Raw genomic sequence first — 14,121 nt, 5'->3', positions numbered from 1 at the left:
TCCCTACACAGAGCAAAATAGCATCCATTTCATGCATGTGTGTTTTCCAGATCTGAAAAGCTGGAGAATTTACTGTGTTATTGTTATTTCAGTGATTAACTGCTCTTCTTTTATTTTGCATGATTCCTAGTTTCATCTCATTCATCCATCAAGTGAAATGAGTGTACTTTATTTCAAGGACAATGATATAAGTAAAAATACTGATGTGCTGTCTTCTTGATGAATTAAATAGTTCAAGCCTTCTAAAGCTATTGATTGTCAGATCTGACCAACAGCTTTAGCTTAATGTGGTACCTCAAAGTGGTACAACATCCAGCATTTTCAGGGGTTTAAGATGATGTACCCCTAAGTATGCCATTATCTTGTTTTTATTTTTAGTTTCTCCTTATTTCTGCTCCAGAACAATTAATGCATCAAAATATGTTTTGTATCTTACTTCAACTAAGTTCACTTTGACATCTGTTATTAATGGTCTAATATCACAGTTTAGCCTTGCGTTTCTTACCAGTTGAAAACAACTATAGAAAACAATCCAAACCTTCTAATGTAACAACAATATCACACCTTTGTTTTTCTTTCTGACCAATGAAGAGGTTCATTATTACTTCCCTGGGAATTAGGGCGATTTCTGTGTATCAACATGTGTACACAATGACTCACTCATCTCAAATAAATACCTTGGACTTATATCTTCCTTGTTCTTTTTCATAAATCTCAGTAATTTCCTGTATCTCAAATTACTGCAGTGGTTCTTTCTACATGTTTTGAAATTGTTTAATATAATTTAACAGGGGTGCCTACAAGGGCTGTAGGCACCCCTGTTAAGTATAGTACTCTCTTTACTGCTACATGTGGAGGAAATGCTCCCCTCTATACAAACACTTCTTATCATCCAAGGTCTGAGTTGTTTTATACTCCTTCTTGCCCTTTGCAAGAGAGCCCATGTTTTTGCCTACTGGGACCCTTGACCCCTTCATGGGATCTCAGCTACCAAAGATGTATTTCTCCTTTTTCTTCAGTGTAAAACTTGCTTTTTCAGTATACATACTTGAACTGTAGCTACATTTCTTGGCAATAAAGCTGAGAAGCCGAGATGTACTTTAATTTCTAAAGCTCGCTGCATTTATATCGAGACACAGCTAAACTATGCAATAGCTCCTTTCTGGCCTGCACAGATGAGTTTCTTGGTAAAACCAGGATGTGTATTGGAAGGAATCACAAATGGCCAAGGATCTTTTTGATACAGAGTTCAGCTATTACTCAGTAGTTACCAGAGTATTTGAGACACAACTTAGTTCATTTAAATATGCATATTGAAAAAACAAGTTTTATTACAAGCATACACTGATTGTTGTTGTCGTCCCACATCACTGTCCTAGTTAAATGCCACAATTATAATCTCTCATCCCACATAAACACATAATTTGTGTGTTTAACTCAACTGCCTCAAAACATGAGTTGATTAATTTTTAATCTTGGAAGCTTTGTTCTCAGTTTCCACTAGACTTCTACTTTAGCTACTGACAACACCTGAAATCTGTATTCAGTGCTAAACATCACATTTTTAGAGGATCAAACACATTTTGCACACTTGCATTAAGCAGAACTTTGTATAGCAAAGTACTTATATAGCAGCATCTCAAATTTAACATTCAGTGTTCAACAGAAAATAAATATAAGGAAAGTATAAACATTTTACTAGGGAATTATAGTTAATTGGGAGAAAACCTCATCTCAAGAAAAAAAAAGTCAGCTGAAAATAAAAATTACTACAAGGAAATAAAAATTACTGCCTTCTCTAAACTACCAGCATTCTGTACAACAAACAAAAAAGGAGAGAAATTATGTAGCTTTTCATAACAATGTCTAGCTTCAACAAATCCTGGCAACCTGCTGAGGCATATATTTCTTGGCACAACATTGAACAGTAGCAATTTGATTTCAGGGCACTTTTCCCCGCCTTAGCAAGCAAGCACAGACAATAGGAGAATGGTTTATTATTTTTGGGAAATAGCTTAGTAAATGAACTTTGTATTCTTATTACATGAAGCTCTCCCAGCTCCTGTTGGGAGAACTGTGCTGCCAAACCCGTGTCAGTCATTTCTGAGGATGGGTTTGGGGCTAAGGGAAGAATTTCTGGCTTCAGTGCTCTTCAGAGAATGACAAGAGGAGTGACTGCCCACTCCTAACAGCAAAACAGCAATGACCAGTGGGCATGTAAATAACTAAGTGTGGGAAAACTTACCAACCAACGAGTCCTACCCATCACCCAGGAAAACTTTAAAGCACAGGAAACTGGATTTATTCCAACAATACAGTGTCAATGAGTAGGAGAATACTGGGGGAATTCCACACTTGACAGGGAAAATATACAGCTGTTGAATGACTCACAACATGCAGCAAATGTACTGCTGTATGATAAAGGGAGGTATTTCCCCATGCTGTAAGCCGATGCTCCACAGGAAACCCTTTCATGTGACTCAACAACCTCAGGTGCTGGAAGCAGAGGAAATGTGTCAGATAATGCAGACATACCTGCTAAAGTCACTGCTCTCATCAAGGCTGCATCAGATAATCAACAGAACAACAGAGGAGGGAAGGAAGGTTGGGGATAAACACCAGTGCTTGCTGCTTTGCCTCTCTAACAGTTTGCTTTGTTCCTCAGGAGAGTCATTTGCAGAGCTGTGTGCATGATTGTGACAGTAAGTAATGCACAGTATTCTATCATAGTTCTTACCCAATGCTTCAGAGAAGAGGAATCATGACCACATCATGCACTGACGGTACATCCTGATGCTGAGAGTGGGGAAAAAAAAACTAATTTCAGAACTCTTAGTTGATTTTCTGAAATGCATTAATATACCAAAGTAATTATTAGATCCTTTGTTGAAATGCAGCTGTAGCATGTAACTCTGAGTCATATGGAAGCAGTGACCTTTTGAGGAACAGCCTTAAAAGTGTGGTGAGGCACTTGCACAGGTTGCCCATAGAGATGGTGGATGCCCCATCCCTGAAAACTTTCAAGGTCAAGTTGGACTGGGCTTAGAGCAACCTGATCTAGTTGAAGACGTCCCTGCTCATTCCAAGGGTGTTGGACTAGATGGCCTTTAAAAATCCCTTCTAAGCCAAACCATTCTATGATTCTGTGAAAGCAAACAGAAGAGACAGCTTTACCGTCACTAAATATAATTCTTGTTGAAAATGGTTGCTACAATAACGAGCAAAGGACAATTCTCTGTGTTGAACAGGGATTTCTCCTGTTAGGAAATCACACGAGTTCTTTCTACCTTTTTCAGTAGCTTTTTAATTTAATCTAGTTCAGTATTTGTACAGAACTCAGTAAAATAGTCTCCAAATCTTTCCAAGAGTAGCAAGCTTCTTAATATCTCATTTTAATAAATCTCATATACCATAGATTCAATACTTATTGACCGTCACGTAAAAGCTTTGATGTTTTTTTCTGTCATCAGCACGTTGTATTAATTAACTCAATCTATCACTTTCAGTGATTTCAGCAAGATTGGGCAGACTTTTTTTGGGGTGGATCAAGCACTGGCGTTTGAAACGCAGCTGCTGCTTTCTCGCACTGGCACTGAAGTCCAATAGTTCCCTCCAGTGGTGAAACGTCTCCTTACATGGTAAAGGCGCCTTTCATCCTTCGCTTTTGAAGGTCAATCCTTACCGTGGGAAGCGTTAACAGTTCTACACAACAGGGTGTAAAATCCTAAATGCTATTTTTTTCCTGAAAGCGCAGGATGAAAAGGAGAGGCTGCGTATTTCAGCTTTTACAACAACTGGGGGATTCGATGCATTCATTCTTAATTCTTGATCTGCTTTTTAAAGAGGATTAATTTGGCAATTTTTCTCAGACCTTCTGTTTTAATATCAGTTAGAATGCAAAGTCCATTGCAAACGGAAGGCACGCAATTTTTTTCTTATAAAATAATTAAAAATGTTTGATTTTGTCTGCTACAAATTTCTCTTTGGTCATTGTCTTCTTAGTAAGAATTATTCTGTGTAAGATCCTTGTCTTCCCACTCTTTAATGAAGAATATATTTCAGAATTACCAGATCAGACACACAGCTGACTAAAACTGGTGACAGTTGATAGTTACGGATTTACAATGTATTATGTAAACCTGTGCTTTCAGGCTTCTTAAATAACTCTGCCTGGACTGAATCGTTTGGCCTGAAGCTGCAGTTCTGTCTCAAGGTCAGTGTTCTGGAAAGCTGAAACATAAGGTATGAATGTCAGTGCTTGAGGCTCCCAATATACTTGACAAGAGAAAGGCATCCTGCAGCTGATTCAGCTCTTGCATGCCTTATGGCAGAATCTTGCTCTTCCCAGACACTTCAAAGAAATCCTACCCTTAATTTAAAAGACTCAGTTACCTATTTTGTGTGATATAAGCCCAGAAACAGCACAGACAGTCTGTTGTTTACAGATATTTAAAGGTTTCTTTTATGGCTGCATGCTGTGGAGAAAATGACACCTTTGGCAGGGGACTTTTTGGGAGAAGGAGGACAATTTCAGGGTAACAATCATGTAATGACTGACTTTTAGAATTTTTCTCTTTTTGAGTATTGGCACAGAATTTTAATCTGTTCAATCCTGACTTTATAACATTCCTATAAAATTTACACTAATAGACCAGTGGTCTTCTCAATCCTCTTGGATAAAAGCTATCTGAGGCTCGTGATTAAAATTTTACCTTCAGGCTTTGTCATATCTGTCATATTTACTAAAGGATTGGAATGCCCTGCCTCAGGTGCAGTACTAATACATTATCTACCTTTTGTGCATCTCTATTAAAATTATTACCATCTCTCAAATTATGAGTTCATATTGTTGCTAAGACTTGTTTAATTGCTAGTGCAATTATTTGGGATTAACTGGTGCAGTTGGGAAAGCAAGAACGTAGATTTGCAGAGGAGAGCTTGGGTATCTCAAGTCTTTTCCCAGTTACAACTGATGGTTCTTTCTTTATGGTCCTGAAAGGAAAGAAACACTTGTAGGGTATGCTTCATCTGAACACCTTTATATAGTTGCTTTAGGATGACAGGGATTGCTCCCTAAAAAGTCCCATTTCTCTCAGTTGACTGTAAAGGGAGTGAAGGGTCACTAGCTCAGATGTAAATAACTATATTCTGATGTCTAAAGGTGTCCAACACCTAAATTCTTAAGCCACCAGAGCCACAGGATCACTATGAGTAAAGGCTCTTTATTGTCTTATTGCTGGTGCCATATTTTCCTTTTCATTTTTCTGGTTTTCCCTATTGATTTCCTGGGCTGCAAGCTTCTCATTTATATATTATGTTCTATAATGTAACAATTCAATGTTGTCATGTTTTCCTGAATGTTACACTGGGGAGCAGTGGGAGGCTGCCTTTAACAGCCATTTCCATTTGCAGTGAACCAGAGTAGGCTTTTGGCTGAAGGTTTTCACTTTCATGGTGGCATACTCTCCTTTTCAGCATCTTTTCAGTTTCTTCCATAGATCTCTCATTTTTCTTTTGCTTTTTTTCTATCTGCTTTTCTCCAGACTCACAATTCTCATCAACTATGGAAAAATAGCCATTTTTCCAGCATCAGCTAATGTTCAGGGGAATCACCTTGCCTGTCTTGGACACCTATTTAGAATTTCGTAACTCGCATTGTGGTGGTACCTTGCTCTTTGCATTGACTATGGAGGGGATCTGGATAGGAAGAAATCTACCTCTTGGATAGCTAACATGAGGTAAGATGAGACTTCCTAGGGCTCTAAGATGGGTGGCATATTGCCTTCTAGCATGTTGTCTCTGTTGCCTGAAGAAAGAGTCCAGGGCAAATAGTTCTAAACTCATGGTAGATGATTAAAATTACATGACATAAATCCCATCTATTTTCTCCAGTTATCCCTGACTGACTCCAGGCCAGGAATTAATGTAGCTCTATCCATCGTAGTGAGAGCATAATTGAGTTACCCTGCACTGAGAGCAATAATACTTTCTGTGTTAAAGGATAGCAAGGAATAATTTTAGAAACTCTAATAAGTTGTGTGACCTCCATGCTACATTTCTGAAATTGAATTCTCCCATGGCAAGACAATTGCTCCCCCGCAGTCTGCCTCTCACTGCAGACAAGTCATAAGAAATAATTCAGCTATGGTTTCATGGTCTATAAAGAGTTTCCCTCCTTCCCACTCGGCTATATTCTCTTTTTGTCTTCTCTGTTTCAGCACATTCACAATTAGTTTCTGAATTATCAGGATATACAGACAGGCTAGCAGTGTCTTTGTACTACCACTGCATCATTCACTACTTCACTTCTTGCCCTTAAAAAAATTTTGTCTAAAGGTCTTTAACATTCCAGTCAAGTGAACTGTCTCACCAGTTGTGAGATACTTGCAACGGTGAAAATTTCCAAAGTCTTCTTTGCCACCTGGGCTTCTAAAATTAGTACCTAATGACCAGAAAAACTTTGAGCAGCAGTGGAAAACAAAGGAATAAACTTTGACAAGTATAGCAGAGGAACTTGACTGGGAGACAGACACAGGCTGCAATGAGTAGAAGTGATAGAAATTGGGGAAGGGAAACCAGTAGTACATAGGCCTGTGTCCATGTTATATTATAGAGCCTGTAGTGGAACATGAGGTTCCTAAGTCTGAAAAATCCTCAATGGTCAGCAGATAAGCTCGTCTTACTCCAATTACTGGAGAACAGTGTTATTGTCCATGTTATTGTCAGGGTCTGCTAACTCATATGACTTGTGCAAAAGATCTGAAGGACTGATCCTGTTGTTACCTCCATGATTGTCAGAAGAATCTTACAAGGTTACTCTTTTTTTTTTTTTTTTTAACTGTCTCTTTGAACTAAGCTATTTGTTTGATGCTCAGTTTACCATGAGCATTACCATTTCTCCATGGCACCTCCAATGTTTCCTCACAGGGTGCAGTAGCTGCTTAAATTCTTTAAGGCAGTAAGTATAGCAGCTGGAGAGGTAGCACCTAGATCCCATTGCAGCTCAACACTGCAGCTACTCCTTCACCCTGTGATCTAATGGCTCAAGTGTATTCAGCACTGTGGGGACCCCACGTTTTGCTGTCTTCTGCACTGGAAAAGAAATGTCTTGAAAGTCCCAAGTGAAAGTTTTCTTATTAATATTCAATGTTATGCTGCAGGCTCTGTAAGGTATTCTGTTATTCCGCAGTGGTGTATAGCAGTTCCAAAACCTCCAATACCCTTGAGATTTGGTTTTACATTCATTTGAGAATTTGAGCTACCCATAACAACAGCAGAGTTCTATGGCTGCACTTGGAATCCTACCAGAGTAAGGTTTCTCACAGAAGCATGTGGAGAGGACAGTCATCCCAGTGCAGTTGATGTAATTCCCTAGTCTGCTTCTGAGGGAAGCTGTGTGCAGAAATAATTTTATTTTCTAGATCAGAAAAAAAACCATTTTTCAACAGGTTGTTTGTATAACTGTACACAACCCCACCCTGAATTGCTGGAAAATGTTGTTTCTATAGCCATAGCCATTTTAATGAACTTCTCCTTTTTAATTATTCAATTATTCATTCTGCTGCTCAAGAAAACCAGCATAACAATGATTTAACACAGCACTGCAGCAATTAGCACTCACAAAACAACAAAGAAACACCTCACTACTCAAAAGGGGATCAAAGTGTGAAATCACAAGTAACTCATTACAAAAGTAAATCATTACAATAACACTACTTCAGTTCTTAATAGCAATCACAGTCTTTTGGTGGATTTGACTTCTTTCCTTCAGTATCTAAAAAGAAGCTACAGAAGATGCTTATTCTATTTTAAGAAATGTAGTAATTAAGAATTTCAAAGCTTTTATAGTTTTCTGTTGAAAAGTAGGATCTAATAGATCAGTTGCTGGATCACTGCAGCTTTTGTGTAGTCTAAACCCTCTCACTTCAGTAAGCTGGAGTCTGGAGTGGAAAAAGGAACCACACGTTGGCAGTTACGCCTGTAGGGTGTTTATCTGTAACTTTGAAAACTTAATCTAACTCACTTTGTCTTCTTATTGCCCAAGCAGCTACAGATGGCTTTCTTTCCATTTGAATGGCTTTGAATTCTCTGCTTCTCTCGTAAATATTTGCTTGCTTATTTTATTTTGTTTTTGTCTTCATGTTACATTTTATTACTAGATGAAGGTAGAAGGGATTTTGACTGCTTTTTATGTTATTGGCACCAGAGACATTCCTAACCATGCTTGCTTAGACCTTTGAAATTTTCTAATTTTCTCATGCAAAGGGAGTGTTAAACTTCCTTTAGTGTCCTTCCCAAATGCTTTAATTTTCTGATAGCATTTAGTATAATTTTTTTGCTTTTAATACTTGCATGTGGAAAATAATGTCCATTGGGAAACAAGCAACAAAAAAGCTGTCATAAAAGCATAAAAGAACAGCTGACCAGAGAAACAGCAATGCAACATTGTTTTTAGAAGCAATGGAACACAAGAAGAGCTGACATATTGTTATGCTAACCTTTTTAATTAATGATGTATAGAAGGTCAAGTATAAATGAGAAAGAGAAGATCTGCTAATACATGTGCTAGTATACTAAAAATAGAAGTTTAAATATGTGCAATAGAAAACCCGAGAATTCTAATTAATAGTTTGATTGGGAATATATTGGTTGAGTTTCTTTTCTCTCCTGAATGGAAAATGAGGCATACTTGTGAGGGATAACAAAAGGGAAACTTTGGCTATTGAGACCAAATTACCAGTGTGAAATACGTGTCCACTTTATTTCTTCCTCATTCCTTTACGGCAATTGTCTTTGGGGCATACTTGGGGACCAGTTTGTTTAACCTGACTTTGAATCGATGGCCAAGTGGGAGCGCTCCTTCAGTGGGGATTTAGCGGTCATGAAAGCGAATGGTCTGTTTCACAGCCATTAAACCTCTTACTTCTGCAGATGTGCCTAGTAAACTCCAGCTGGGAACGGATACAGCAGCAGATACAGCAGCGTAGTTCTTTAGTGCTGGGATTCCAAGGAACTGGTCTCCCTCCACAGCCTGCGCTTGATGTGGCAGCTGATCAGCCCCAAGGAGATCAGCTACAGGAAAAGAGACTTGGCGTAGTGGAATGGGCAGCAAGGCAGGAGATCACCTGCAGCGAAGGAGTCACCCCCTCCTCAAGGAAATGTCTTTGTAAAATTAATTCCTCCAGGAAAGCAGAATTGCCCTGCAGTGGTGTCCTTCACTAGAGTTTTTTGGTGGCGTTGGTGATGCCACAGCAAATCTTTTCTTCCTGTGTTTGGGACTTTACTGATATTCAGAAAAGTCAAGGCAAACAGTTGCTTTTGAATTTCAAATTACTTTTTCTATTGAGGTACTCTACAGATGGCTCTGCCAGCATTTCCCATGACAATCTCCTATATTTAGAAATATATAACTCCATCAAAAATGAAAGAATAGAACTTGGCCTTCTAGAGGGTGATTTTTTTCCATGTGGGAGAATTAAGCATATCCACATGGACAGTGAAATTCCTCTTTAGGCACCTTTATACTCCATTCAATAAACATTTTGCTTGTTTTGCTGCATATTAAATGTCTGATCTTTAATGAGTAATTTTCTTTCATTTTAATGAAAAACAGAAAAATTCTTTAAAAACACAGAGAACTTAGCAACTTTGCTCAAAAGTGAAATGCAGACAGAATCTCTGATATTGTACCTCCAATAAAGCAGTACAATCATGGTCATTTACTGTCTCAGAGCCTGCAAAATATGGCAGAGACATTACAGAAGACAAAGCCACAATAGTTACTCCAAAATTACTAAGATTTGTAGTCAGTAGTCCCTGGAGAAGAAGAAAATGTGAAAGTTGAAGTCTTACATAATATAAAGACTATAATCTGGTGCCATTTTTTAAACTGGAACAGTTTGATAAAACAGCTCTCAAACTTTGTCACTTTCCAGCATGCTCCTGAATTCTCTTCTAGTTTCAACTGCAGTCTTTTATTCCTACTCCTGGTTGGGAATCTTGCTTTTGCAGTGAAACTCCTCTTGCACACACAGCCTTTACTAAGCTCTAATCCCATGTTTATGAGCCACTGTGGTTTTCACCAAGCATATTATTTTGCACATTCTGCTTTCTTTCATTTATAACTATCACCAGGCTTTTTAAGAAACCTGCAAAAATGCATTAGAAATGACAACACTCATGTAAAATCATTGCCACTTGACACTGTAAGAATTACAAATTACATCTTTTGGTCTGCAAGGTGTCTGCCAAGTCCAAGTTGCAGCAAATTTGGTCAGCACAGTGGAGGAAAAGGGATTGTCTGCACTGAAGTGATTGCTGTTTCCACTTCCTTTGTAATCGTTTCCACATCTGTAGCTCTTTGACATGGCAAGTCCTGCTGAGAGAAGTGTGAAGTGACTGTCAGCTGATGGCCCAGCATCAAAACAGACCAATTAGCAATGTCCCCATCTGCTGCCTCGGCTCGGGTTTGTTCCCAGCCTGTTCTCAGAGCCAGGAATTGGGCCGGAAGCTGTGGCCTTTATGCACAGCAGCAAGCGGCCAATTTCTTCAATGTTACATGTTGTCCAAAGAAATTCAGGAGCTAGAGAATGGAAGTATTACCAGCACCTTTCTTATAGGAGCTAGGCCTTTTCTCTTAAGAAGTCACCACAGACTAGCTGGGGGACATTTAAGACAGCGGGTTGGAGTTGGTGGCAAGAAGAGAGCTTATACCCTTGCACATCTGTGCTGGGACAGAAACTACCCTGTGAGGTGGAAGGAATCCATGTGCTGAATATCCTCTTCATTAGGATAAAATCTTACAGTAATCTGACATTGACAAAAAATGGAAAGGAAGACTAATGAAAGCCATATCCTGTATCTAGCACAGTACCAAATCCTTAGAACTTTGGATTTATTATATGGGGCCACCAACTACTGGGTAAACTAAACTGAGAAAATACTTGCACACATTGACATGAAAACAGAGTCTTCTAGAAGCAGATTTGCCTGCTAATCACAAGATGTATGCCATTTTTATTGTCATAAGCTTCTTTGTGGTCCCCTGTTACCCCCTTTTATAAGTTATGATTACACATGTGGCAATAGGGTTCTTAACCTGTGTTTTGTGATTTTACATTTCAGACACCTCTCATCTTAAGAGCTGTCTGAAAAGATTGCACAGCTCCAGTGTTCCCAGTCCTTTCCAGCACAACTCCAAAATGGAGTTGCATTGCCTGAAATTCCTGTATGTGTCTGTTGCTGAAACTCCTACTCCTGAGGACTATATCAAAATCCTACCTTGGGGTCCAGGAGTAAAGATGGGATTCTGCAGTGAGAGTTGTCTGAGTGTCTGCTCTTATGATTTTCAGCTGGTTAGAGTATGTTGTTAAAGTGCCAAAGTTGTGGGTTTGATCCCCATATGGGCCATTCATTTAAGAGTTGGACTTGAGCTGGTCCATGTGGGTCCCTTCCAACTCAGAATACTCTGTGAAATCTACATCTGTGTCAAGAGATGGTTTCCAACTTCTTTTATTTTTAAAATCTAAAATTACTCCATGAGGCACAGGTAAACACAATCTTCATTGGCAGGAGATAAAGCTGAAGCCCAAGAATTTGCTCTGATGTGTCTTCCATTTGTAGCAATAAAAGCCCTGATAATCTGCATTCCCATCCTTTCCTGCTTATCTGTCTCTTACCAGGTGAAAACTATCATGACAAACATATTTTATGACAAGTCAAACTGAAGGAGAGCACCTTCATGTGGATTTGCATCTGTTGGGGTTATGTTATATCTAAGAAAAACTTTTGTTCATGCTATTTCTTTCAATTGGACACTAACAGCCACTCTGCTTTTTTGCAAAGCGCTTGACATAATTGCACATTTTTGCAACTGTTTCCCCTTTGCCAGATACTGTGACTTTGCACTAGTCTCTTTTTCTTAGGAAATCAGACTAAAAAAGCTCTACAGCCAATTTTGCTTTTTCAAGCAAAATATCCAGATACAGTAAAAGCAACAATAAAAATAACTGGCAGTTCCTTTCTACAGTGAGTCCAGTTTGACCCCAGAGGAGATGCCAAAACTGCTTAGTGTACCTAACAGTAGAACATGTCACAGTTCATGTGGTTGTCTAAGGCACAAGCCAGAGAGTCAAATCTTGCTGCTGGTGTCAATCAGGAAAAATATTGAACTGTGAGAAGGAAATTGGCCTGTAACATCTTTGTCTATCTGTATACTTCTTCTGTCAGGGATGTTTACATTTTCTACTTTGTTTAATAGTAGGAACTGGAGTGGGTGGAAGGGAAAAAACCCGTCATGATTGGCTGTTCTTTTTCTAACAGAAAATTAATTGGGAGAGATTGGAGAAGCTCTCTTCTTCTCTCTGAGGAGCCTCATCCTTGATTTGTCCTCTGGGATGGCTGCATCTGGTTCAGCTTAGCTGTATCCGTCTTCAGTATCAACCCTTAATCCAGTTTCACATGTCTGCTGGAATCCTGCCTTTTCTCCCTTGCTTGCATCTTGCAATTTTTCTTTCTCCTACTACTCTTATTTCATTTTAGACTTGTTTGCTTTATGGAAACTCCTGTAAATCATTCCAAGATCCAAGAAGTATGCTAGCTACAGTCATGTTGGCTTGATTTCTTTGGTGTTTTAATGCTACTTGCAGTAGCTATACTGCACAATCAAACTGTGACACTGATCATAAGCAAAAGAAAGCCAGTAGATGGCACCATTTATTATATTATAGAAGATTCACCGCCAGGTTTAAGGGTTTTCCCCACTTAAACCTGGCTGTCAGTAAAACATAAATCAACCCTCCATTTTCAGAGATGTTACTTACAAGCTTAGTAGAGACCTCACTTTATATCCTTTCCCAGAGCTTCCTGGAAAGGACTTGGTGGCAATGCCTTAAATGGAAAAACATTTTAGAAACAATAATGGAACTAGAGGTCAATAGGATACAGCCCAGGGGAGCTTTCTTCTGTTTTGCTCTTAAAACACACCCCGTTGCTGCTTTGCTTTCTTCATTCTATTAAATAACCGATTTATTTTGAGGCATATCTCCAAACCCAATAACTTCAGAAAAGAATCAAGCAATGGTCAATTACAAACATAGTTTAGCTCTTCTGTAATAATGAATAGTTGTGTTTTATTACAACATATAGCAGCTGTTATCTGGGGCTCTCAAGAGTGCTTCAGAACACTAATGAAGTGTGCCTTGCAACACCTCTGCCAGATAGGGAATAGTAATTCCCCAGGAGTCCCACTGACCTCGGTGACTGCTTGCATGGTCCCATGTATCTGAGAAAAACATACTCATGTGAGCAAAGAATACAGAACCAGGAGTAAATAGTGCAATATATTTTATGCCATTTCAAGTACTTATTTTTCCCAAAAGAAAAAAAGAAAGAGAAAAGGAAGTCATTTCACCTTTCAGGAGTTAGCCTCTGCAGCATTTTTGGTGGAGGATCAGACTGCTTGATTGAAGGTTAGCTCCAAGTTTTCAATTGATAGTGCAAGCACTCTGTGTGCTTCAAAGACAGATTTAGTGACTTCAGCATCATTTACTATTAAAGGTTAAAAGCTGTTGCTCTTTCTAATCTCCTGCTGCACAGCCAATGTAATTTTAATACTGTGTGCTGTAGAAAAGGAAAGTAATGCAATGCTGAAACATTTAAAAGGATATATTTTTCCATCTTTATTTTAAGTTATGAAAACTGGCTGCAAAAAGCTAGTAAGTGTTTCCAGTCAATGATAGTTTCCTGGCATCAAAAGATTCTGAAAATGAAATGAAACATCCAGCAGGAAAAAAAAACAACCCTACACACCAAGAGGAGAAGACAAAGAGAACAACTTGGATTTTCTATATTTATCTCTGTGCTATGTGTATCCGCTTCACTGGGTTGTCAATTTTAATTGGACTGCAACCTACTGTAGTTAGGTTCTTACTGGTTCAATTAAAAAATTCTGTTGCTACTTTTTTTTCCATATTAGTCATAAATAGGAGTATTGTAGGAGTAATAATGTTACCCCAGTGTCCTGGCAGAATGCCAGGTAATTTTAGTCCACCTATGGAAATTTCAGTTGCCAATGCAGCTGAATATATTAGTCTTTATTTTCCATTTCTGATCATCACATTA

At 38.7% G+C, this 14,121-nt stretch overlaps 1 protein-coding gene across 1 annotated transcript in view; it reads left to right on the top strand.

Annotated features, from left to right (window-relative positions):
• Positions 1 to 5,325: 5,325 nt before the first annotated feature.
• ENOX1 (ecto-NOX disulfide-thiol exchanger 1) overlaps positions 5,326 to 14,121 on the top strand; it is a 370,196-nt gene continuing 361,400 nt past the window's right edge. Inside the window, exon 1 of the mRNA XM_083854594.1 lies at positions 5,326 to 5,738. The gene's annotated coding sequence lies outside the window, so the exon portion shown is untranslated. The remainder of the gene's footprint in view (positions 5,739 to 14,121) is intronic.

The sequence above is a fragment of the Zosterops lateralis genome (assembly GCF_965231275.1).
Source record: "Zosterops lateralis genome assembly, chromosome: 2".
NCBI classification, from domain to species: Eukaryota; Metazoa; Chordata; class Aves; order Passeriformes; family Zosteropidae; genus Zosterops; species Zosterops lateralis.
Note: the sequence above shows the minus strand (reverse complement) of the source record. Positions and strands in the feature narration are given on the sequence as shown.